This window comes from Lissotriton helveticus, chromosome 2_1, assembly GCF_964261635.1.
Source record: "Lissotriton helveticus chromosome 2_1, aLisHel1.1, whole genome shotgun sequence".
Lineage (NCBI taxonomy): Eukaryota > Metazoa > Chordata > Amphibia > Caudata > Salamandridae > Lissotriton > Lissotriton helveticus.
In genome coordinates, this window is record NC_136059.1 from 6,536,627 (window position 1) to 6,561,537 (window position 24,911).

At 53.6% G+C, this 24,911-nt stretch overlaps 1 long non-coding RNA gene across 1 annotated transcript in view; it reads right to left on the reverse strand.

Moving 5' to 3' along the window:
* Positions 1–24,670, reverse strand: part of LOC144819173 (uncharacterized) — a 152,636-nt gene extending 127,966 nt beyond the window's left edge. The window contains exon 1 of the long non-coding RNA XR_013607222.1: positions 24,631–24,670. This is a non-coding gene — a long non-coding RNA (uncharacterized LOC144819173). The remainder of the gene's footprint in view (positions 1–24,630) is intronic.
* Between the last annotated feature and the right edge of the window lie 241 nt (positions 24,671–24,911).

The window sequence follows — 24,911 nt, forward strand, 5'->3', positions numbered from 1 at the left end:
GATGGGGGCCGCCCGCTACCTGAGCATCTTCGACTTAACAGCGGGCTACTGGCAAATCGGCCTCACCCCTAGGGCCCAAGAACGATCCGCCTTCTCTACCCCAGACGGGCACTACCACTTTAAAGTCATGCCCTTCGGCATGAAAAACGCCCCGGCAACGTTCCAACGGCTGGTAAACCAGGTACTGGCGGGCCTGGAAGACTTCAGCGCCGCCTACCTGGACGACATTGCTGTGTACAGCCACCAGTGGACCGACCACCTCCGCCACCTGCGGGAGGTTCTACTCGCCCTCCAGCAAGCCGGGCTCACCATCAAGGCCAGCAAGTGCCAAGTTGGCCAAGGGTCCGTGACCTACCTGGGACACCAAGTGGGAAGAGGGCTGGTGGCCCCTCTCCAACTCAAGATTGCTGCCATCCAGGCCTGGCAACCCCCTACGAGCCAAACGGAGGTCCGGGCCTTCCTGGGGCTCACCGGATACTACCGGCGGTTCGTGAAGGACTATGGCAGCATCGTGGGGCCCCTCACAGAGCTCACCTCCAAAAAGAGCCCCAAAACCGTCAACTGGACCCCGGGCTGCCAATCAGCCTTCGAGAAGCTAAAGACCGCCATGTGCACGGCCCCCGTGCTCCAGGCTCCCGACTACAGCCGGGAATTCATTGTGCAGACGGACGCCTCCGATCATGGTGTGGGGGCCGTCCTCTCCCAACTCAACGCCGAAGGGGTCGACCATCCGGTGGTCTTCATCAGCAGGCGCCTCTTGCCCCGAGAACAGCGCTGGAGCACCATTGAGAGGGAGGCCTTCGCCGTAGTCTGGGCACTCAAGAAGCTCCGGCCATACCTCTTCGGCACCCACTTCCGGGTGCAAACAGACCACCGACCCCTGCAATGGCTGATGCAAATGCGGGGGGAGAACCCGAAGCTGTTGCGCTGGTCCATCTCCCTGCAGGGGATGGACTTCACGGTGGAACATCGTCCAGGCCAGGACCACGCCAACGCCGACGGCCTGTCACGCTTTTTCCGCCTCAGCGAGGAGAGTCCCCAGGAAGATGGCTGACTCTCCCCGCCTTCAGCTGGGGGGACGCATGTTGGACAGGCCGCATGTTCGAGCTGTACCCCCTCCCCGCAATGGGACCAGGACCCTGGCTCTCCCTGCATCCCCAGCCAGAGTCCACCAACGACCACCCGAAGTACCCTGCAATCCCTCCACTACAAGACACCAGCTCCGGACCCCGCTGGCCCGGGTCACCATCTACCCCACGACATCGACCCGGCCGCCATCTTGGGGCGCTGCAGCACGAGGCCACGTGGCCTCAACTCGACCCTCACCCTGGGCCCGGCCGGGCCCGACATCGAGGCACCAACCTCCCCCCAGGAGGCAGAGTGACCACTTGGCGAGTCAATGGGAGAAGGAATCGTCAACGGCTCTCCTCCGCCAGGTGTCGATCACCCCAGGCCGCCTGGGCGCTGGCTCCACCCCCCTGCTGGGTGTCTGGACTCCCTCATCCCGGACCTCCCGGCCCCCAGGCGCGAGGGTCCGGACATCAAAGGGGACCAGACCTATAACTGGGGCAGGACCAGACCAGGAAGGCAGTTGTATCCTGGAGTCGAGAGACCCGAGAAGAACTCATCCGTGACTTGGCCTGCTGGCGCTGCCGCGGCCCTCTGCCTCGTGAAACCATCGTCTTGGCCTGCTGGCGCTGCCGCGGCCCTCTGCCTCGTGAAACCATCGTTTTGGCCTGCTGGCGCTGCCGCGGCCCTCTGCCTCGTGAAACCATCGTCTTGGCCTGCTGGCGCTGCCGCGGCCCTCTGCCTCGTGAAACCATCGTCTTGGCCTGCTGGCGCTGCCGCGGCCCTCTGCCTCGTGAAACCATCGTCTTGGCCTGCTGGCGCTGCCGCGGCCCTCTGCCTCGTGAAACCATCGTCTTGGCCTGCTGGCGCTGCCGCGGCCCTCTGCCTCGTGAAACCATCTTGGCCTGCTGGCGTTGCCGCGGCCCTCTGCTTTATGAGACTATCACCTTGGCCTGCTGGCGCTGCCGCGGCCCAATCCACAGACCCTCCAGCTCGAGGATTGTGAGCTCGCCTTTTACCACCACCTGTACCGATCCGGTACTAAGACTGTCCCGCTACCCCCTTTCCCTACAGAGACTAGAAGTGAGAGGACCCCCGGGTCCAAGTTATCCTGTATCGCTGATATCCTTGCCTTAAGAACCTTATATAAAGCCTTGAACTCGACTTGGTGTGGTGCCTGTTTGTGGGGAGGGAGGGTACTTGTCTGTACGATCGCCGGAGACGGTCCCCCTCGGGGATCTCTCCCTCGGTATCCGGCCGACCCTCAGGGTCCCCGTCTAACAGTCACACAGTCATGCAGTGAGTAAAGTCATGCAGTGTCATGCAGTCATGCAGTGGAATGCAGTGAGTAAAGCCATGCAGTGTCATGCAATCATGCAATGGCATGCAGTGTCACGCATTCATGCAGTGGCATGCAGTGTCACGCATTCATGCAGTGGCATGCAGTGTCAAGCAGAATCATGCAGTCATGCAGTCATGCAGTGAGTAAAGTCATACAGTGTCACGCAGTCATGCAGTGGTATGCAGTGTCATGCAGTAATGCAGTGAGTAAAGTCATACAGTGTCACGCAGTCATGCAGTGTCATGCAGAATCATGCAGTCATGCAGTCATGCAGTGAGTAAAGTCATACAGTGTCACGTAGTCATGCAGTGTCATGCAGAATCATGCAGTCATGCAGTCATGCAGTGAGTAAAGTCATACAGTGTCACACAGTCATGCAGTGTCATGCAGAATCATGCAGTCATGCAGTCATGCAGTGAGTAAAGTCATACAGTGTCACGCAGTCATGCAGTGGTATGCAGTGTCATGCAGTCATGCAGTGAGTAAAGTCATACAGTGTCACGCAGTCATGCAGTGTCATGCAGAATCATGCAGTCATGCAGTCATGCAGAGAGTAAAGTCATACAGTGTCACGCAGTCATGCAGTGTCATGCAGAATCATGCAGTCATGCAGTCATGCAGTGAGTAAAGTCATACAGTGTCACGCAGTCATGCAGTGTCATGCAGAATCATGCAGTCATGCAGTCATGCAGTGAGTAAAGTCATATAGTGTCACACAGTCATGCAGTGAGTAAAGTCATGCAGTGTCATGCAGTCATGCAGTGGAATGCAGTGAGTAAAGTCATGCAGTGTCACGCATTCATGCAGTGGCATGCAGTGTCATGCAAAATCATGCAGTCATGCAGTGAGTAAAGTCATGCAGTGTCACACAGTCATGCAGTGGTATGCAGTGCCATGCAGTCATGCAGTGAGTAAAGTCATGCAGTGTCATGCAGTCATGCAGTGCGTAAAGTCAGACAGTGTCACAGTCATACAGTGCGTAAAGTCATACATTGTCACTCAGTCATGCAGTGTGTAAAGGCACTATGCAGTGGTATGCAGTGTCATGCAGTAATGCACGGAGTAAAGTCATGCAGTGTCATGCAGTCATGCAGTGCGTAAAGTCAGACAGTGTCACAGTCATACAGTGCGTAAAGTCATACATTGTCACTCAGTCATGCAGTGCGTAAAGGCACACAGTGTCATGCAGTTATGCAGTGCGCAAAGTCATTTAATTTAACTCGGTATTTCTCTTTTAGTACTTTATTTTAGATAGCACAGCTCAAAAACTGAAAGAGGAAAATCTTGTTCTCTATTTTCAACCTGCACTATCCGAAAAAAGTATTAACTCAAAGAGATATTGGCTTAAATTAATTCATTTATGCACTGCAGGCCTATAAAAAGGTGCCAGCAAAGCCCCGATGAGGCGTCCCCTTTGAGAAGCCATGAAAACCTACTTGTAAAATACGTTCATTAATAAAGCACTAAAACATAGAATCATTGTATCAACATCTCAGCTGTTACTACTTTAAAAAAATCTATATAATACTTTCTGACATATATTTAAAAACAAGCATATAACACATTCTGACATATATTTTAAAAGCAAGCATTTCATTTCTTTACCAAATAAAATACATTTATTTTGAAATATGAGTCTTTTCTTTGGTGAGGTTTGCAAGCCCAAACCAGTGCTTTCTCTGCAGCACAAAGTATCAGAGATGATCTCACCTGGTGCCATATGAAGAGCTCGAAGTAAGGGCCGCTTTGTCGTTTAATGTACTCGCACTGAGGGGGTTCTGGTCACTGGTGACGTACTCACACTGAATTTAAAGTGACCCGTGTCTGCAGAGAGCAGGGACCTCCCACCATCAGCAAACACTGCCCTCAGCCCTTGCCAGGTGTCCAGGCTGCAGACACTGTCCCAAGGATGGACAGTGACAGCTGCTCAGCTTCCCTCAGCCCTTGTCACGTGTCCAGGCTGCAGACACTGTCCCAAGGATGGACAGTGACAGCTGCTCAGCTTCCCTCACCCCTTGTCAGGTGTCCAGGCTGCAGACACTGTCCCAAGGATGGACAGTGACAGCTGCTCAGCTTCCCTCAGCCCTTGTCAGGTGTCCAGGCTGCAGACACTGTCCCAAGGATGGACAGTGACAGCTGCTCAGCTTCCCTCAGCCCTTGTCAGGTGTCCAGGCTGCAGACACTGTCCCAAGGATGGACAGTGACAGCTGCTCAGCTTTCCTCAGCCCTTGTCAGGTGTCCAGGCTGCAGACACTGTCCCAAGGATGGACAGTGACAGCTGCTCAGCTTTCCTCAGCCCTTGTCAGGTGTCCAGGCTGCAGGCACTGTCCCAAGGATGGACAGTGACAGCTGCTCAGCTGCCCTCAGCCCTTGTCAGGTGTCCAGGCAGCAGGCACTGTCCCAAGGATGGACAGGGACAGCTGCTCAGCTTCCCTCAGCCCTTGTCAGGTGTCCAGGCTGCAGACACTGTCCCAAGGATGGACAGTGACAGCTGCTCAGCTTCCCTCAGCCCTTGTCACGTGTCCAGGCTGCAGACACTGTCCCAAGGATGGACAGTGACAGCTGCTCAGCTTCCCTCAGCCCTTGTCAGGTGTCCAGGCTGCAGACACTGTCCCAAGGATGGACAGTGACAGCTGCTCAGCTTCCCTCACCCCTTGTCAGGTGTCCAGGCTGCAGACACTGTCCCAAGGATGGACAGGGACAGCTGCTCAGCTTCCCTCAGCCCTTGTCAGGTGTCCAGGCTGCAGGCACTGTCCCAAGGATGGACAGTGACAGCTGCTCAGCTGCCCTCAGCCCTTGTCAGGTGTCCAGGCTGCAGACACTGTCCCAAGGATGGACAGTGACAGCTGCTCAGCTTCCCTCATCCCTTGTCAGGTGTCCAGGCTGCAGACACTGTCCCAAGGATGGACAGTGACAGCTGCTCAGCTTCCGTCAGCCCTTGTCAGGTGTCCAGGCTGCAGACACTGTCCCAAGGATGGACAGGGACAGCTGCTCAGCTTCCCTCAGCCCTTGTCAGGTGTCCAGGCTGCAGACACTGTCCCAAGGATGGACAGGGACAGCTGCTCAGCTTCCCTCATCCCTTGTCAGGTGTCCAGGCTGCAGGCACTGTCCCAAGGATGGACAGTGACAGCTGCTCAGCTTCCCTCATCCCTTGTCAGGTGTCCAGGCTGCAGACACTGTCCCAAGGATGGACAGTGACAGCTGCTCAGCTTCCCTCAGCCCTTGTCAGGTGTCCAGGCTGCAGGCACTGTCCCAAGGATGGACAGTGACAGCTGCTCAGCTTCCCTCAGCCCTTGTCAGGTGTCCAGGCTGCAGACACTGTCCCAAGGATGGACAGTGACAGCTGCTCAGCTTTCCTCAGCCCTTGTCAGGTGTCCAGGCTGCAGGCACTGTCCCAAGGATGGACAGTGACAGCTGCTCAGCTGCCCTCAGCCCTTGTCAGGTGTCCAGGCTGCAGACACTGTCCCAAGGATGGACAGGGACAGCTGCTCAGCTGCCCTCAGCCCTTGTCAGGTGTCCAGGCTGCAGGCACTGTCCCAAGGATGGACAGTGACAGCTGCTCAGCTTCCCTCAGCCCTTGTCAGGTGTCCAGGCTGCAGACACTGTCCCAAGGATGGACAGTGACAGCTGCTCAGCTTCCCTCAGCCCTTGTCAGGTGTCCAGGCTGCAGACACTGTCCCAAGGATGGACAGTGACAGCTGCTCAGCTTCCCTCAGCCCTTGTCAGGTGTCCAGGCTGCAGACACTGTCCCAAGGATGGACAGTGACAGCTGCTCAGCTTTCCTCAGCCCTTGTCAGGTGTCCAGGCTGCAGACACTGTCCCAAGGATGGACAGGGACAGCTGCTCAGCTGCCCTCAGCCCTTGTCAGGTGTCCAGGCTGCAGACACTGTCCCAAGGATGGACAGGGACAGCTGCTCAGCTTCCCTCAGCCCTTGTCAGGTGTCCAGGCTGCAGACACTGTCCCAAGGATGGACAGTGACAGCTGCTCAGCTTCCCTCACCGCTTGTCAGGTGTCCAGGCTGCAGACACTGTCCCAAGGATGGACAGTGACAGCTGCTCAGCTTTCCTCAGCCCTTGTCAGGTGTCCCGGCTGCAGACACTGTCCCAAGGATGGACAGTGACAGCTGCTCAGCTTCCCTCAGCCCTTGTCAGGTGTCCAGGCTGCAGACACTGTCCCAAGGATGGACAGTGACAGCTGCTCAGCTTCCCTCAGCCCTTGTCAGGTGTCCAGGCTGCAGACACTGTCCCAAGGATGGACAGTGACAGCTGCTCAGCTTCCGTCAGCCCTTGTCAGGTGTCCAGGCTGCAGACACTGTCCCAAGGATGGACAGGGACAGCTGCTCAGCTTCCCTCAGCCCTTGTCAGGTGTCCAGGCTGCAGACACTGTCCCAAGGATGGACAGTGACAGCTGCTCAGCTTCCCTCATCCCTTGTCAGGTGTCCAGGCTGCAGACACTGTCCCAAGGATGGACAGTGACAGCTGCTCAGCTTCCCTCAGCCCTTGTCAGGTGTCCAGGCTGCAGACACTGTCCCAAGGATGGACAGTGACAGCTGCTCAGCTTCCGTCAGCCCTTGTCAGGTGTCCAGGCTGCAGACACTGTCCCAAGGATGGACAGTGACAGCTGCTCAGCTGCCCTCAGCCCTTGTCAGGTGTCCAGGCTGCAGACACTGTCCCAAGGATGGACAGTGACAGCTGCTCAGCTTCCCTCATCCCTTGTCAGGTGTCCAGGCTGCAGACACTGTCCCAAGGATGGACAGTGACAGCTGCTCAGCTTCCGTCAGCCCTTGTCAGGTGTCCAGGCTGCAGACACTGTCCCAAGGATGGACAGGGACAGCTGCTCAGCTTCCCTCAGCCCTTGTCAGGTGTCCAGGCTGCAGACACTGTCCCAAGGATGGACAGGGACAGCTGCTCAGCTGCCCTCAGCCCTTGTCAGGTGTCCAGGCTGCAGACACTGTCCCAAGGATGGACAGGGACAGCTGCTCAGCTTCCCTCAGCCCTTGTCAGGTGTCCAGGCTGCAGACACTGTCCCAAGGATGGACAGTGACAGCTGCCCAGCTTTCCTCAGCCCTTGTCAGGTGTCCAGGCTGCAGGCACTGTCCCAAGGATGGACAGTGACAGCTGCTCAGCTGCCCTCAGCCCTTGTCAGGTGTCCAGGCTGCAGACACTGTCCCAATGATGGACAGTGACAGCTGCTCAGCTGCCCTCAGCCCTTGTCAGGTGTCCAGGCTGCAGACACTGTCCCAAGGATGGACAGGGACAGCTGCTCAGCTTCCCTCAGCCCTTGTCAGGTGTCCAGGCTGCAGACACTGTCCCAAGGATGGACAGTGACAGCTGCTCAGCTTTCCTCAGCCCTTGTCAGGTGTCCAGGCTACAGGCACTGTCCCAAGGATGGACAGTGACAGCTGCTCAGCTTCCCTCAGCCCTTGCCAGGTGTCCAGGCTACAGGCACTGTCCCAAGGATGGACAGTGACAGCTGCTCAGCTTCCCTCAGCCCTTGCCAGGTGTCCAGGCTACAGGCACTGTCCCAAGGATGGACAGTGACAGCTGCTCAGCTTTCCTCAGCCCTTGTCAGGTGTCCAGGCTACAGGCACTGTCCCAAGGATGGACAGTGACAGCTGCTCAGCTTCCCTCAGCCCTTGCCAGGTGTCCAGGCTACAGGCACTGTCCCAAGGATGGACAGTGACAGCTGCTCAGCTTTCCTCAGCCCTTGTCAGGTGTCCAGGCTGCAGGCACTGTCCCAAGGATGGACAGTGACAGCTGCTCAGCTTTCCTCAGCCCTTGTCAGGTGTCCAGGCTACAGGCACTGTCCCAAGGATGGACAGTGACAGCTGCTCAGCTTCCCTCAGCCCTTGCCAGGTGTCCAGGCTACAGGCACTGTCCCAAGGATGGACAGTGACAGCTGCTCAGCTTCCCTCAGCCCTTGTCAGGTGTCCAGGCTACAGGCACTGTCCCAAGGATGGACAGTGACAGCTGCTCAGCTTCCCTCAGCCCTTGTCAGGTGTCCAGGCTACAGGCACTGTCCCAAGGATGGACAGTGACAGCTGCTCAGCTTCCCTCAGCCCTTGCCAGGTGTCCAGGCTACAGGCACTGTCCCAAGGATGGACAGTGACAGCTGCTCAGCTTCCCTCAGCCCTTGCCAGGTGTCCAGGCTGCAGACACTGGGAGCGGCTGAATGATGCCTTTCAGGGTCTCACTATGCGCACTTACAAATACCTCTTCACACTGGTGGCGCGAAGGACTTTGCTGAGCGCAGAGCAACTCCCTGCTTTTTGTGACAAAAAGTCCTAGTGCTGGAATGGCTACCGATTAGGGTTAGTCTGTCCCTTGAAGCTGACGGGCTTTGGGAGACGGTCAGTGCTACGTGGAGAAGAGCAGGGGCTGCTGGGAAAATGAATACTAAATGAGCCCAGTTTACTAATCTGTAGCCCAACAAACTCTGCTCTTCTCCTCAATCCCTGTCACCTGGAACAAGGAAAGAGCAAGTAATGGAATGTAAGGCATAGTATGTCTGCACTGTAAAAGTATGTACTGTGTGGTATGTATGTACTGTAATGTTATGTACAGTATGGCATATATGTTCTGTAATGGATTGCACTGTATAGTACGTATGCACTGTACTGGTATGTACTGCATGGTATGTATGTACTGTAATGGTATATACTGTATGGTATGTATGTACTGTAATGACATTCTGTAAGGTGTGTATGTACAGCAAGCACATGTTATCATAGAGTGCACTGCATGTAGTGATAAAGTAATAGGTATTTAGGGTCACTATGTTGTAGCAAAGAAGTTGGTGCATTGTGAGATGTTCAGCGTACAGTGAGAGCGCTTGGGTTCAGCGCTCTTGTTCAGTGAGGGGGCCTGAATACAGTGAGGGGTTCTGGGTATAGTGAGAGTGCTTGGATGCCGTGTGAGGGTCTGTGTACAATGAGAGGGTCTGCGAATAAAGTGAGAGCGCTTGGGTACAGTGAGAGGGCCTGGGTACAGAGAGAGGGTCTGGGTACAGTTAGATGGTCTATGAACAGTGCTTAATTTGAGCTGGGGCTTTCTGGTGCTCAGCACCAGCACCTAATCTTCAGCACCGGCACTTATAGCACCAGTAAATGACACTTTAATTTTCAAAGCACATGATTTTCTCCAGAACCACAAGAATTTTGAGCCATGCCGAGACTCAAGTCAAGTCAAGAAATACTTTATTCGGTTCAATTTACAAAAACCATAAAAATACACAAGCATGAAAAACTGGTCCACAAGTCAACAGTGATAAAATACAGCGTAAAAAGGAAGGGAGCACCCATTGAGATATGCAACACATAATGAAAAAAGTTTAAAAACAACAATATATATGGCAATCAAAGAAAAATTCATTATGAGAAAATTTAAAAAGACTTGATTCAGGTAACAATGGTCGGCATTAGTGAGGGGTCATCTAGGACCAGGTGATCTTTTTGCTAAGTCTCACCGCTATGGTTAAAAATGTAGCCACGTTATAAATTTCCCATTTTCAGCTAAGAGTTGAACGTACAACAAAGCTGGCTTGACTTGCCTGAAACCTTTCCCTTTTAACAAGGGTATGATGACCTTTTTCCTAATGCCTTTAAAGTGCTCACAGAAGAACAGAAAGTGAACAGTATCCATAATCGAACAACCGTCACATTTGCACAGATCTAGGTCTGTACCCCTGGTCCAGCCAGGGCGGCCAGAAATTAGTAGGTGAATCTTGTTCAATCGGAACTTAGTTAGAAGATACCTGTGGTTGGAGTTGTTAACAACCTTAAGGTAAAGTTCCGGATCGTGGCCAGAGGAAACAATCAATTGATGGGTCCTGACAGAGGGCTTTAACAGCTCCCTGCCTTCTCTGTCCATTCCTCTGGTCAACAGAAAAGTGTTTTTGACCCATTTCAAATCACCTTTCACCAGACTCGAAGGTTTGTTAAACAATTCAGGCCGACCCAACTTCTCGCACATCTGTTGTACATATTTCAACCAAGGGATTTTTTCCCAGTGATCTAGCATTAGGCAGTCTTTTAAAATTTCATGGTTCACTTCAAGCTCTAGGTTAAGCCAGACTGATATCCATTTTAAAATGGGAGCCATGGCAATTCTATCCTCCAAATAGTCCACGCCGCATTCCTGGTGGACAATGAAGCTAGCCGTGGATCTTGGGAGGGAAAGAAGCGTTTTAAAAAAATTATCTTCCGTAACCTGAAGCGATGTAGCTGACCTGAAGCCCCACAAGTCAGCACCATACATAGCGATGGCGGTACATTTGGCAGCATATACTTTTAAAACTGCCTCAATGGGCTTCACCCCTAATTTACGTGAAAAGCCCAGCACCGCAGAAATGGAGCGTGCCAGGGCTGTTTTTTTCTCCAATATTTGTGGGTGCCACGTAGAGCATTCATCAAATACAACCCCCAAATAGGGAAATCTGGGGACTCTTGACAATTTATGCCCATTGCAGTACAATGACATCACATTATTTTTGGCCTTCACTTTATGGCCCACCACCATGACATGGGATTTGCCAAAGTTAATACTTAAATCAAGATTATTCATAAAAACATAAAAAGAGTTCAACAGGCATTGAAGTCCCACTGCAGTTCTAGCTAGGAGAGCGTCGTCGTCCGCGTACAGTAAGGCTGGCAGTAGGTATTTCCCTGCCCTCGGGATGTCCTTACACGCTGCGCCCAGGACTCTACCCAAGTCATTTATATACAGTGTAAAGAGCAGGGGAGCAAGAATGCATCCCTGCCTTACACCATTAATAATGCAAATTTTATCCGTGCAGTTCCCCTTTCTGTCGTAACGGACCGTAGCAGTAAGGTTCCTATGGAGGTCAGCTAGGAAGTACACAATATTTGGATCTATTCCAATGTTAAGGAGCTGGCCCCACAACTTGGATCTGTTTACTCGGTCGAATGCCGAGGACAGATCCATGAAGGCAATATACAAAGATCCTTGCTTAACTAAAGTGTACTTCCCGATAAGCAGTTGTAAATTTAAGCTTTGGTCAATGGTACTGCGCCCCTTTCTGAAACCGTACTGTAGAGGAGAAAGAGTATTAGTCTCCTCTAGCCAATGGGTCAGTTTGCCTAGGACCACTCTCCCTAAGACCTTGACCGCAGAGTCAATGAGGGATATAGGTCGGTAATTGCCAGGGTCACCCCTATCCCCTTTTTTGTAGATAGGGACAATTACCGACTGAGTCCATGACTCTGGAATGCCTGTCCTAGAAACTCTATTAAAAACATTCGCTAAGACTTTGGACCAAAATAAAATGTCAACTTTAAAAAGATCCGAGGGAACGCCATCTGGTCCAGGAGCTTTATTACTGGTCATCATACCAATGGCCACGGCCACCTCTTCCTCGTTCACGGTCAATGTATAAGGCAATTGGGGGAATGCAATCATGCCTTCTACCCCCAAGGACTCTTGTTCGTAAACGGACCTAAAGTGCGAGTGCCATTTGTCTTCTTGGATTCCACAATCCAATTCATTGTTACTCGGATCTGAAAAATAGGGTTGATTAACCACAGCCCAGAACTTGGCGCTATTTTTCAATACATCGATTGAGGTCAGGTCGGCCCAGGCATCCTCTCTGATGTCACGCCGCCTTCTTTCAATGGCAGTCGTATATTCTTTCCTGAGAGTGGCCACGAGCAATCTATCTACTGGTTTGGACTTGAGTGCTACCTTAAGTTTATGGTTAGCCGCTGAGCAGTTCTTGTCGAACCAGCCTTCCTTCCCTTGTGTTCTACCTTTACCCTGACATGTCAGGTGTGAGAGAATATCGAGGCAAACCTTTTTATACGCCTCCACTACTTGACTGTCCCCAGCCTGGTCATCCATACATAGCTTTAAATCCTCCCTACTGCTAAGGCAGAGGTTACAGAAAAACTCTTCTGGAATTAGCTTACACCATTTAATTCTGCGTGCTTGGTCAGTCGACCGCATATCCTGTTTGTCTACCAAATTTGGATGGCTTTCCTTGGTAACGATTATGTTCTTAGCTTTTAATACAACAGGATTGTGGTCACTGAAGTGGGACCGCACAAACCAAATAGCTACTAATTTGGGCTCCACAACTACTACTAAGAAAGATGTAATCAATCACAGAGCCGCTACCGTGGCCTGTAAACGTGGGGATATCCTCATCACACCCATTTGGGAGTATTAACCCATTTTCGGCCAACAATGATTCTAAGAAAATGCCCTGCTCTGAATGTTCGAAATGGATGTTTTCCTCATCCGGGGCACCAAATAACACATTTGGGGGGCATTTATCCTGACAACAATGGACATTAAAATCTCCCATTTACAAGATGATACATTCATACTTTATGGACTCTTTAAAATTTACCAAGAAGGAACTTAACATCATCAGGTTACTGACTGGGCTGTCTCTATCAAAAGAATTATAAAAATGTATAACCAAAACATTATAATGACCCCTATGAGTAATTAAAACTGCAAGACAATAAGGACAGCCAGTAGCTATTTGCGTGTATATACCCGAGATTTTAGCAGAGATCAAAATAACCAGTCCCCCTCTGGCCCGCCCCCGCATTGATCCGACAGCCGGTAGGGAGAAAGTGGTAAAACCATCCACTGTCAGTATATTTTGAGTGTCCCAGGTCTCCTGTATAGATATTATGTCCATGGAACCTATAAAGTCCCGCCAAATCGGATCATCCACTTTATTCTTGAGACCCGCAATGTTCCATGTTGCCAGGGTAATCTCCCGTCTGCCCGGTGCCTCATCTGTTTTTTTGCACAATGGGGCCCCACCTTCGACGCCCTCGTCAAAGGTTGGAGTTAGATGTGACACCCGCATATCCAAAATACTATTTTCCTTTTGCAAGGGGGTGGGGGGAATATTAAACCTCTGTGTCAGTGGTGAGCCCTGTGTTTGTCAATCGACCCAATCCAAGGTTGGCAGACATTCATATCGATTAGCAGTTGGGCAGTTAAAATAATTATCATACCCATTTATAGTCTGATGGTAATGATATGGATGACTATTCTGAGGCCCCGTGACAAATGGCAATGGTCTGCCTCTTCTTCTCCCAACCAAATTCCATTCCTCATCAACACCCTTATCCCAGCCATAAGGTTGCGCCTCCCATGGGGGATTAAACCTCTGTCTGGCTTTTTGCTCATGTGGGCCCCTTAACCAACTCCATCTTTTATCTACTTGATTCCCAGGTAGGTAGAAATAAGAAAGAGGCCTAGCAGTAACAGTACTTGCTTGAAAGCAAGAGGTTCCTCTACAAAAGTGACCACGATACAATCCCCTTGTAAGTTTTTTCTATTCCCGCCCACCCATGGGGTTCTCTCCACCATTAAAATATTGCTTGGAATATTCGGCGGTAGGGGATGATTTTTAGAGAGCCAATGGCACACTTTATTTTTCAGAGCCTGGTAGGATTCTACTTCAGAAGGTGAAGTTTCCGTGACTCCAGTAAGAATCACTACATAAGGGCAGGCTTCAGGGGGAAGATGGATGTTTCTTCGGGCCGCTGCCTTGACTCTTGGGGCCGGGTCCGGGTTTGGAGTCGGGGGTGTGGGATCAATAGATTTGACTTGGGGAGTTGTCTTAGGTTGAGTTGAGTTCACTGTTTGTTTAAGATCAGGGATCTTTATTTTAGCGTCTCCCAAGTTTAAGGTATTGCTAGGGTTCTTGGGAACGTTATTATTGACCACAGTGACACTTTTACCAGCCAAAGATGGCTTATTAACTGTATTTGCCCGATGTGGTGCCTTGGTATTCAGGTTAAAGCTTGGGGCACTTATATCCTTGTGAATGTTTTTCAATACAGTTTCTAAGCAACGTAGCCTAACCTCTATGGGTTCGAGTAGGGCTTTTAACATATTAAAGATGTTATTGTTTACCATGCTTAGCCCACTCCTATCCTGGGTACATTTGGCTAAATTATTGACTTCCCCACTTAGTTCCAGAATTTCCTCCAGACTATTGTCTATGATGGTATCATCTGGGAGACTTAGTGGCAAGCCTATTTGTGTCGAATGCACCCCCCCAATGTCATTTGCACAGACTGCTGAGTTATTGATCACAGTTACCGGTTCTAAGATGGTTTCGTCCCGGGTGTGAGCAGTCTGTGCTTTCTTCTCTTTATCGGTGGTGGATTTACTAGCCCTTTGTTTAGGGATTGCCCCCTCTTTCAAACCCCTTTGATTTGTGGCACTGACCAAAGATGGATTACCTAGCTCATTACTGTCTGAGCCACTCTCTATCAAAAGGTTAAGATTAGGGGTGGCCTCCAAGTCCTGTTGTGAACTTGAGACGTCAAGATCCCCAGCATTATGTATCATCGCAAGAGTATTGGGACGGGACTCGCTATTGGGCGTACGTGCCTGGGCAATGAGACCTAGAGAAGATCTCTTAGCCCTTGCTAGATCTTGGGACACCCTCCTGTCCATTAATACAATCCCCTCGTCAATTAAAGCATTTGTGCGAACGATAAAATCGTCCAGAGTACTAGTTAATTTTTTCGCTCCTGCAACAGCCATGCTTCTGGTCTCCCGACGATTCATAACAGACCCCACTGGTAGTCGCAAATAACAGTTACAAATATTAACACTGTGATAACAGGCCCATATGATTGGCACTTAACAATGAAGATCGAAGTAACAACCCTGTTGCTTGAAGTAAGATATATACAAGCTTACTGTTTTCTATGTCCAAATGTTTCTGGGCTGAAGGTGATCGAGTAGGGGTTGTGGCCCAGGCCAGGCTCCTCGGGCCTCCTCGGGCCACAGAGGGCCCGCCCTTTGCCCGGGCTTAGCCCCGGGCGCTCCCGCGCGCTCCCGCGCAGCGTGGAACTCTAGTACTTATGAGCTAAGGACGTAAGACCGTGAGAGTGGAGGTGGGGCGGGGCGGTCAGGGAGAGCGGGGCCAGGTGACTCGGCCACTGGAACACCGGGACTCCTGGGAAAGTGAGTCCCGGTTTCACGCTCACAGCCCTGCAGCCAAGAGCACACCCCACAGGAACAACTGCAGCCAAAGGGTTAATGACACAGAACGAAGCGGGACCCGCGGAGCGGGTACCGCGAGGCGTGGGTCCGAAGTCCGAAGTCCTTGGTCCTTGTGGATAGCAGCAACAGCAGGTAGATAAAAACAGAAGGCGTCCCCTAAAAACAGAAGGCGTCCCCCGAGACTCAAACCCCGTTCCCCAGCTCAGAAATCGGCAGCTCTAGCCATTAGGCCAAGTCCTCTTCAGAATGGTAAGTGTTGGGGCTCTAGTCAGGAGGCAGTTTTCACCAGCAAATTTTATTTGACAAATTAACCACTGTCTACGAATATTGGGAGAGCGCTCGGGCACAGTGAGAGTGTCTGGGTACAGTGAGAGGTTCTGGGTAAAGTGAGTGGTCCTGGGTTCAGTGTGAGGGTCTGTGTACAGTGAGAGGGTCTGTGTACAGTGAGTGGTCCTGGGTTCAGTGAGAGGTTCTGGGTTCAGTGAGAGGTTCTGGGTACAGTGAGAGGTTCTGGGTACAGTGAGAGGGTCTGTGTACAGTGAGAGGTTCTGGGTACAGTGAGTGGTCCTGGGTTCAGTGAGTGGTCCTGGGTTCAGTGAGAGGGCCTGGGTTCAGTGAGTGGTCCTGGGTTCAGTGAGAGGGTCTGGGTTCAGTGAGAGGGTCTGGGTTCAGTGAGAGGGTCTGGGTTCAGTGAGAGGGTCTGGGTTCAGTGTGAGGGCCTGGGTTCAGTGTGAGGGCCTGGGTTCAGTGAGAGGGCCTGGGTTCAGTGAGTGGTCCTGGGTTCAGTGAGAGGGTCTGGGTACAGTGAGTGGTCCTGGGTTCAGTGTGAGGGTCTGGGTTCAGTGAGAGGTTCTGGGTACAGTGAGAGGTTCTGGGTACAGTGAGAGGGTCTGTGTACAGTGAGAGGTTCTGGGTACAGTGAGTGGTCCTGGGTTCAGTGAGTGGTCCTGGGTTCAGTGAGAGGGCCTGGGTTCAGTGAGTGGTCCTGGGTTCAGTGAGAGGGTCTGGGTTCAGTGAGAGGGTCTGGGTTCAGTGAGAGGGTCTGGGTTCAGTGAGAGGGCCTGGGTTCAGTGTGAGGGCCTGGGTTCAGTGAGTGGTCCTGGGTTCAGTGAGAGGGTCTGGGTTCAGTGAGAGGGTCTGGGTTCAGTGAGAGGGTCTGGGTTCAGTGTGAGGGCCTGGGTTCAGTGAGTGGTCCTGGGTTCAGTGTGAGGGCCTGGGTTCAGTGAGTGATCCTGGGTTCAGTGTGAGGGCCTGGGTTCAGTGAGTGGTCCTGGGTTCAGTGTGAGGGCCTGGGTTCAGTGAGTGGTCCTGGGTTCAGTGTGAGGGCCTGGGTTCAGTGAGAGGGCCTGGGTTCAGTGAGAGGGCCTGGGTTCAGTGTGAGGGCCTGGGTTCAGTGAGAGGGCCTGGGTTCAGTGAGTGGTCCTGGGTTCAGTGAGAGGGCCTGGGTTCAGTGTGAGGGCCTGGGTTCAGTGAGTGGTTCTGGGTACAGTGAGAGGGTCTGGGTACAGTGAGAGGGTCTGGGTTCAGTGAGAGGGTCTGGGTTCAGTGAGAGGGTCTGGGTTCAGTGAGTGGTTCTGGGTTCAGTGTGAGGGCCTGGGTACAGTGAGAGGGTCTGGGTTAAGTGAGAGGGTCTGGGTTCAGTGAGAGGGTCTGGGTTCAGTGAGAGGGTCTGGGTTCAGTGAGTGGTTCTGGGTTCAGTGTGAGGGCCTGGGTTCAGTGTGAGGGTCTGGGTTCAGTGAGAGGGTCTGGGTTCAGTGTGAGGGTCTGTGTACAGTGAGAGGGTCTGTGTACAGTGAGAGGGTCTGGGTTCAGTGAGAGGGTCTGGGTTCAGTGTGAGGGTCTGGGTTCAGTGAGAGGGTCTGGGTTCAGTGAGTGGTCCTGGGTTCAGTGAGAGGGTCTGTGTACAGTGAGAGGGTCTGTGTACAGTGAGAGGGTCTGGGTTCAGTGAGTGGTCCTGGGTTCAGTGAGAGGGTCTGTGTACAGTGAGAGGGTCTGGGTTCAGTGAGAGGGTCTGGGTTCAGTGAGTGGTTCTGGGTTCAGTGTGAAGGCCTGGGTTCAGTGTGAGGGTCTGGGTTCAGTGAGAGGGTCTGGGTTCAGTGAGTGCTCCTGGGTTCAGTGAGAGGGTCTGGGTTCAGTGAGTGGTCCTGGGTTCAGTGAGAGGGTCTGGGTTCAGTGAGTGGTTCTGGGTTCAGTGTGAAGGCCTGGGTTCAGTGTGAGGGTCTGGGTTCAGTGAGAGGGTCTGGGTTCAGTGTGAGGGTCTGTGTACAGTGAGAGGGTCTGGGTTCAGTGAGAGGGTCTGGGTTCAGTGAGAGGGTCTGGGTTCAGTGAGAGGGTCTGGGTTCAGTGAGAGGGTCTGGGTTCAGTGAGTGGTTCTGGGTTCAGTGTGAGGGCCTGGGTACAGTGAGAGGGTCTGGGTTCAGTGAGAGGGTCTGGGTTCAGTGTGAGGGTCTGTGTACAGTGAGAGGGTCTGGGTTCAGTGAGAGGGTCTGGGTTCAGTGAGAGGGTCTGGGTTCAGTGTGAGGGTCTGGGTTCAGTGAGAGGGTCTGGCTACAGTGAGAGGTCTGGGTTCAGTGAGAGGGTCTGGGTTCAGTGAGTGGTCCTGGGTTCAGTGAGAGGTCCTGGGTTCAGTGAGTGGTCCTGGGTTCAGTGAGTGGTCCTGGGTTCAGTGAGAGGTCTGGGTTCAGTGAGAGGGTCTGGGTTCAGTGAGAGGGTCTGGGTTCAGTGAGAGGGTCTGGGTTCAGTGTGAGGGCCTGGGTTCAGTGAGAGGGTCTGGGTTCAGTGTGAGGGCCTGGGTTCAGTGAGAGGGTCTGGGTTCAGTGAGTGGTCCTGGGTTCAGTGTGAGGGCCTGGGTTCAGTGAGAGGGTCTGTGTACAGTGTGAGGGCCTGGGTTCAGTGTGAGGGCCTGGGTTCAGTGAGAGGGTCTGGGTTCAGTGAGAGGGCCTGGGTACAGTGAGTGGTCCTGGGTTCAGTGAGTGGTCCTGGGCTCAGTGAGTGGTCCTGGGTTCAGTGTGAGGGTCTGGGTTCAGTGAGTGGTCCTGGGTTCAGTGAGAGGGTCTGGGTTCAGTGAGTGGTCCTGGGTTCAGTGAGAGGGTCTGGGTTCAGTGAGTGGTCCTGGGTTCAGTGAGAGGGTCTGGGTTCAGTGAGAGGGTCTGGGTTCAGTGAGTGGTTCTGGGTACAGTGTGAGGGCCTGGGTTCAGTGAGAGGGCCTGGGTTCAGTGAGAGGGTCTGGGTTCAGTGAGAGGGTCTGGGTTCAGTGTGAGGGCCTGGGTTCAGTGTGAGGGTCTGGGTTCAGTGAGAGGGTCTGGGTTCAGTGAGTGGTCCTGGGTTCAGTGACAGGGCCTGGGTACAGTGAGAGTGTCTGGGTTCAGTGAGAGGGCCTGGGTTCAGTGAGTGGTCCTGGGTTCAGTGTGAGGGTCTGGGTTCAGTGAGAGGGTCTGTGTACAGTGAGTGGTCCTGGGTTCAGTGTGAGGGTCTGTGTACAGTGAGAGGGTCTGGGTTCAGTGAGAGGGTCTGGGTTCAGTGAGAGGGTCTGGGTTCAATGAGAGGGTCTGGGTTCAGTGAGTGGTCCTGGGTTCAGTGAGTGGTCCTGGGTTCAGTGTGAGGGTCTGTGTACAGTGAGAGGGTCTGGGTTCAGTGTGAGGGCCTGGGTTCAGTGAGAGGGTCTGGGTTCAGTGTGAGGGCCTGGGTTCAGTGAGAGGGTCTGGGTTCAGTGTGAGGGCCTGGGTTCAGTGAGAGGGTCTGGGTTCAGTGTGAGGGCCTGGGTTCAGTGTGAGGGTCTGGGTTCAGTGAGTGGTCCTGGGTTCAGTGTGAGGGTCTGGGTTCAGTGAGAGGGTCTGGGTTCAGTGAGAGGGTCTGGGTTCAGTGTGAGGGTCTGGGTACAGTGAGAGGGTCTGCATACAGTGAGTGGTCCTGGGTTCAGTGAGTGGTCCTGGGTTCAGTGAGAGGGTCTGGGTTCAGTGAGTGGTCCTGGGTTCAGTGAGAGGGTCTGGGTTCAGTGTGAGGGCCTGGGTTCAGTGTGAGGGTCTGTGTACAGTGAGAGGGTCTGTGTACAGTGAGAGGGTCTGTGTACAGTGAGAGGGTCTGGGTTCAGTGTGAGGGCCTGGGTTCAGTGTGAGGGTCTGTGTACAGTGAGAGGGTCTGTGTACAGTGAGAGGGTCTGGGTTCAGTGTGAGGGCCTGGGTTCAGTGTGAGGGTCTGGGTTCAGTGAGTGGTCCTGGGTTCAGTGAGTGGGTCTGTGTACAGTGAGAGGGTCTGTGTACAGTGAGAGGGTCTGGGTTCAGTGTGAGGGCCTGGGTTCAGTGAGAGGGTCTGTGTACAGTGAGAGGGTCTGGGTTCAGTGTGAGGGTCTGTGTACAGTGAGAGGGTCTGTGTACAGTGAGAGGGTCTGGGTTCAGTGTGAGGGCCTGGGTTCAGTGAGTGGTCCTGGGTTCAGTGTGAGGGCCTGGGTTCAGTGTGAGGGTCTGGGTTCAGTGTGAGGGTCTGTGTACAGTGTGAGGGTCTGGGTTCAGTGTGAGGGTCTGGGTTCAGTGAGAGGGTCTGGGTTCAGTGAGTGGTCCTGGGTTCAGTGTGAGGGCCTGGGTTCAGTGAGAGGGTCTGGGTTCAGTGAGAGGGTCTGGGTTCAGTGTGAGGGTCTGTGTACAGTGAGAGGGTCTGGGTTCAGTGAGAGGGTCTGGGTTCAGTGAGTGGTCCTGGGTTCAGTGAGTGGTCCTGGGTTCAGTGTGAGGGCCTGGGTTCAGTGTGAGGGTCTGGGTTCAGTGTGAGGGTCTGGGTTCAGTGAGAGGGTCTGGGTTCAGTGAGAGGGTCTGGGTTCAGTGAGAGGGTCTGGGTTCAGTGAGTGGTCCTGGGTTCAGTGAGAGGGTCTGGGTTCAGTGTGAGGGTCTGTGTACAGTGAGAGGGTCTGGGTTCAGTGTGAGGGCCTGGGTTCAGTGAGTGGTCCTGGGTTCAGTGTGAGGGCCTGGGTTCAGTGTGAGGGTCTGGGTTCAGTGTGAGGGTCTGTGTACAGTGTGAGGGTCTGGGTTCAGTGTGAGGGTCTGGGTTCAGTGAGAGGGTCTGGGTTCAGTGAGTGGTCCTGGGTTCAGTGTGAGGGCCTGGGTTCAGTGAGAGGGTCTGGGTTCAGTGAGAGGGTCTGGGTTCAGTGTGAGGGTCTGGGTTCAGTGAGTGGTCCTGGGTTCAGTGAGTGGTCCTGGGTTCAGTGAGTGGTCCTGGGTTCAGTGAGAGGGTCTGGGTTCAGTGTGAGGGTCTGGGTTCAGTGAGAGTGTCTGGGTTCAGTGAGTGGTCCTGGGTTCAGTGAGTGGGCCTGGGTTCAGTGTGAGGGTCTGGGTTCAGTGAGAGGGTCTGGTTTCAGTGAGAGGGTCTGGGTTCAGTGAGAGGGTCTGGGTACAGTGAGAGGGTCTGGGTTCAGTGAGAGGGTCTGGGTTCAGTGAGAGGGTCTGGGTTCAGTGAGTGGTCCTGGGTTCAGTGTGAGGGTCTGGGTTCAGTGAGAGGGTCTGGGTTCAGTGTGAGGGTCTGGGTTCAGTGAGAGTGTCTGGGTTCAGTGAGTGGTCCTGGGTTCAGTGAGTGGTCCTGGGTTCAGTGTGAGGGTCTGGGTTCAGTGAGAGGGTCTGGTTCAGTGAGAGGGTCTGGGTTCAGTGAGAGGGTCTGGGTTCAGTGTGAGGGTCTGGGTTCAGTGTGAGGGTCTGGGTTCAGTGAGAGTGTCTGGGTTCAGTGAGTGGTCCTGGGTTCAGTGAGTGGTCCTGGGTTCAGTGTGAGGGTCTGGGTTCAGTGAGAGGGTCTGGTTCAGTGAGAGGGTCTGGGTTCAGTGAGAGGGTCTGGGTTCAGTGTGAGGGTCTGGGTTCAGTGAGTGGTCCTGGGTTCAGTGAGAGGGTCTGGGTTCAGTGAGTGGTCCTGGGTTCAGTGAGAGGGTCTGGGTTCAGTGAGAGTGTCTGGGTTCAGTGAGTGGTCCTGGGTTCAGTGAGAGGGTCTGGGTTCAGTGTGAGGGCCTGGGTTCAGTGAGAGGGTCTGTGTACAGTGAGAGGGTCTGGGTTCAGTGTGAGGGTCTGTGTACAGTGAGAGGGTCTGTGTACAGTGAGAGGGTCTGGGTTCAGTGTGAGGGCCTGGGTTCAGTGAGTGGTCCTGGGTTCAGTGTGAGGGCCTGGGTTCAGTGTGAGGGTCTGGGTTCAGTGTGAGGGTCTGTGTACAGTGTGAGGGTCTGGGTTCAGTGTGAGGGTCTGGGTTCAGTGAGAGGGTCTGGGTTCAGTGAGTGGTCCTGGGTTCAGTGTGAGGGCCTGGGTTCAGTGAGAGGGTCTGGGTTCAGTGAGAGGGTCTGGGTTCAGTGTGAGGGTCTGTGTACAGTGAGAGGGTCTGGGTTCAGTGAGAGGGTCTGGGTTCAGTGAGTGGTCCTGGGTTCAGTGAGTGGTCCTGGGTTCAGTGTGAGGGCCTGGGTTCAGTGTGAGGGTCTGGGTTCAGTGTGAGGGTCTGGGTTCAGTGAGAGGGTCTGGGTTCAGTGAGAGGGTCTGGGTTCAGTGAGAGGGTCTGGGTTCAGTGAGTGGTCCTGGGTTCAGTGAGAGGGTCTGGGTTCAGTGTGAGGGTCTGTGTACAGTGAGAGGGTCTGGGTTCAGTGTGAGGGCCTGGGTTCAGTGAGTGGTCCTGGGTTCAGTGTGAGGGCCTGGGTTCAGTGTGAGGGTCTGGGTTCAGTGTGAGGGTCTGTGTACAGTGTGAGGGTCTGGGTTCAGTGTGAGGGTCTGGGTTCAGTGAGAGGGTCTGGGTTCAGTGAGTGGTCCTGGGTTCAGTGTGAGGGCCTGGGTTCAGTGAGAGGGTCTGGGTTCAGTGAGAGGGTCTGGGTTCAGTGTGAGGGTCTGGGTTCAGTGAGTGGTCCTGGGTTCAGTGAGTGGTCCTGGGTTCAGTGAGTGGTCCTGGGTTCAGTGAGAGGGTCTGGGTTCAGTGTGAGGGTCTGGGTTCAGTGAGAGTGTCTGGGTTCAGTGAGTGGTCCTGGGTTCAGTGAGTGGGCCTGGGTTCAGTGTGAGGGTCTGGGTTCAGTGAGAGGGTCTGGTTTCAGTGAGAGGGTCTGGGTTCAGTGAGAGGGTCTGGGTACAGTGAGAGGGTCTGGGTTCAGTGAGAGGGTCTGGGTTCAGTGAGAGGGTCTGGGTTCAGTGAGTGGTCCTGGGTTCAGTGTGAGGGTCTGGGTTCAGTGAGAGGGTCTGGGTTCAGTGTGAGGGTCTGGGTTCAGTGAGAGTGTCTGGGTTCAGTGAGTGGTCCTGGGTTCAGTGAGTGGTCCTGGGTTCAGTGTGAGGGTCTGGGTTCAGTGAGAGGGTCTGGTTCAGTGAGAGGGTCTGGGTTCAGTGAGAGGGTCTGGGTTCAGTGTGAGGGTCTGGGTTCAGTGTGAGGGTCTGGGTTCAGTGAGAGTGTCTGGGTTCAGTGAGTGGTCCTGGGTTCAGTGAGTGGTCCTGGGTTCAGTGTGAGGGTCTGGGTTCAGTGAGAGGGTCTGGTTCAGTGAGAGGGTCTGGGTTCAGTGAGAGGGTCTGGGTTCAGTGTGAGGGTCTGGGTTCAGTGAGTGGTCCTGGGTTCAGTGAGAGGGTCTGGGTTCAGTGAGTGGTCCTGGGTTCAGTGAGAGGGTCTGGGTTCAGTGAGAGTGTCTGGGTTCAGTGAGTGGTCCTGGGTTCAGTGAGAGGGTCTGGGTTCAGTGAGAGGGTCTGGGTTCAGTGTGAGGGTCTGGGTTCAGTGTGAGGGTCTGGGTTCAGTGAGAGTGTCTGGGTTCAGTGAGTGGTCCTGGGTTCAGTGAGTGGTCCTGGGTTCAGTGTGAGGGTCTGGGTTCAGTGAGAGGGTCTGGTTCAGTGAGAGGGTCTGGGTTCAGTGAGAGGGTCTGGGTTCAGTGTGAGGGTCTGGGTTCAGTGAGTGGTCCTGGGTTCAGTGAGAGGGTCTGGGTTCAGTGAGTGGTCCTGGGTTCAGTGAGAGGGTCTGGGTTCAGTGAGAGTGTCTGGGTTCAGTGAGTGGTCCTGGGTTCAGTGAGAGGGTCTGGGTTCAGTGTGAGGGCCTGGGTTCAGTGAGAGGGTCTGGGTTCAGTGTGAGGGTCTGGGTTCAGTGAGTGGTCCTGGGTTCAGTGAGAGTGTCTGGGTTCAGTGAGTGGTCCTGGGTTCAGTGTGAGGGTCTGGGTTCAGTGTGAGGGTCTGGGTTCAGTGAGAGTGTCTGGGTTCAGTGTGAGGGTCTGGGTTCAGTGTGAGGGTCTGGGTTCAGTGTGAGGGTCTGTGTACAGTGAGAGTGTCTACAAGCTAACCGACAGTTTACCTTCTTCATGTTCTACATACACATCTAAAACATTGATTTTGTGATGGTCACTAGATATGGTAAAGTTAAACTCATGGGTTCTGTGGTTAAGCCACTTTTTTAGCTGACGGATTCACTAATGGGGTCCACTTCAATTCTGGCGCTCGGGCCACTTTTCTGTCCCAGCCCGACCCTGACAAGGGCTATGATCATCCCTGAGAGGTGGAAGTCTCAGGGGCCCCTCATATTGTGGCCCGCACCCCATTCACCCCAAGACCGCTGAGTATCTGTGCGATATGGGGTACTCAGGGCCCCCTTCATTCTGCCATCGATGAGTTCAGGGTCCTTGAACCCTAAATGTCAGAAAGGAGAGGATTGGTTTTCACACCCTCAACTGATGAAGGATGGGGGGTCCTATGGAGACAGTCTTGGGGTGCGCAGCGGCTAGAGGCGAGGGCTGCCCGTGTAATGGACCTGTTGTCAGGGGTTAAAGGTGAGGCTGCACGAGTGATGGACCTGTCTGTTGTCTAGGGTTAAAGGTCAAGACTGCATGCCTGATGGACCTGTTGTCGGGGGTTAAAGGTGAGGACGCGTGACGCGTGATGGATATCTTATCAGGGGTTAAAGGTGAGAACTGCACATGAGATTGAATTATTTTCTTAGGTTAAAGGTCAAAACTGTGCAGTGATGGACTCATTATCTAGGGTTAAAGGTGAAGGGTGCCCCAATGACTGTTCTACTATCAAGGGTGAAAGGTGAAAACCACTCCCTCCAGTGATAGCGCTGTTTTTAGGGGTTAAAGGTGAAAACTGCCCAGTGATAGACTTATTGTCTGGGGTTAAAGGTTAGGGACGCCCTAATGAAGCAATTTGTTTCAGGGGTTCAAGGTGAATACTATCATGGCTGACTCTGAGGCCCCAGACCTCTGCCCTGGGCTCACCCTGAGACACTCTGATATATAGTATATAGAAATGACTCACCTGTCTGTGAATGTTGGCCGGTGCCTTCTAGTGGTGCTCGGACAGGAAGTGCCTGTGCTCTGAAGTCCATCCTGTACCTTATATACACCACAGCAGAGCTGGCAGGAGATCAGACACACCCGGGGGAGGTCCCATGCAAGTAAACGTCAGTGCTGGCAGAGTTACTCAGCCCTGCCCACCTGCCTTCCCCACCCTAACCTGTGCCACCTGGCCTCCCTCCCAAGGCGCCAGGGCAGACAGCGCGTCATCGGCAGAGGGCAGGATCCTGGTGCCTCTGGCGG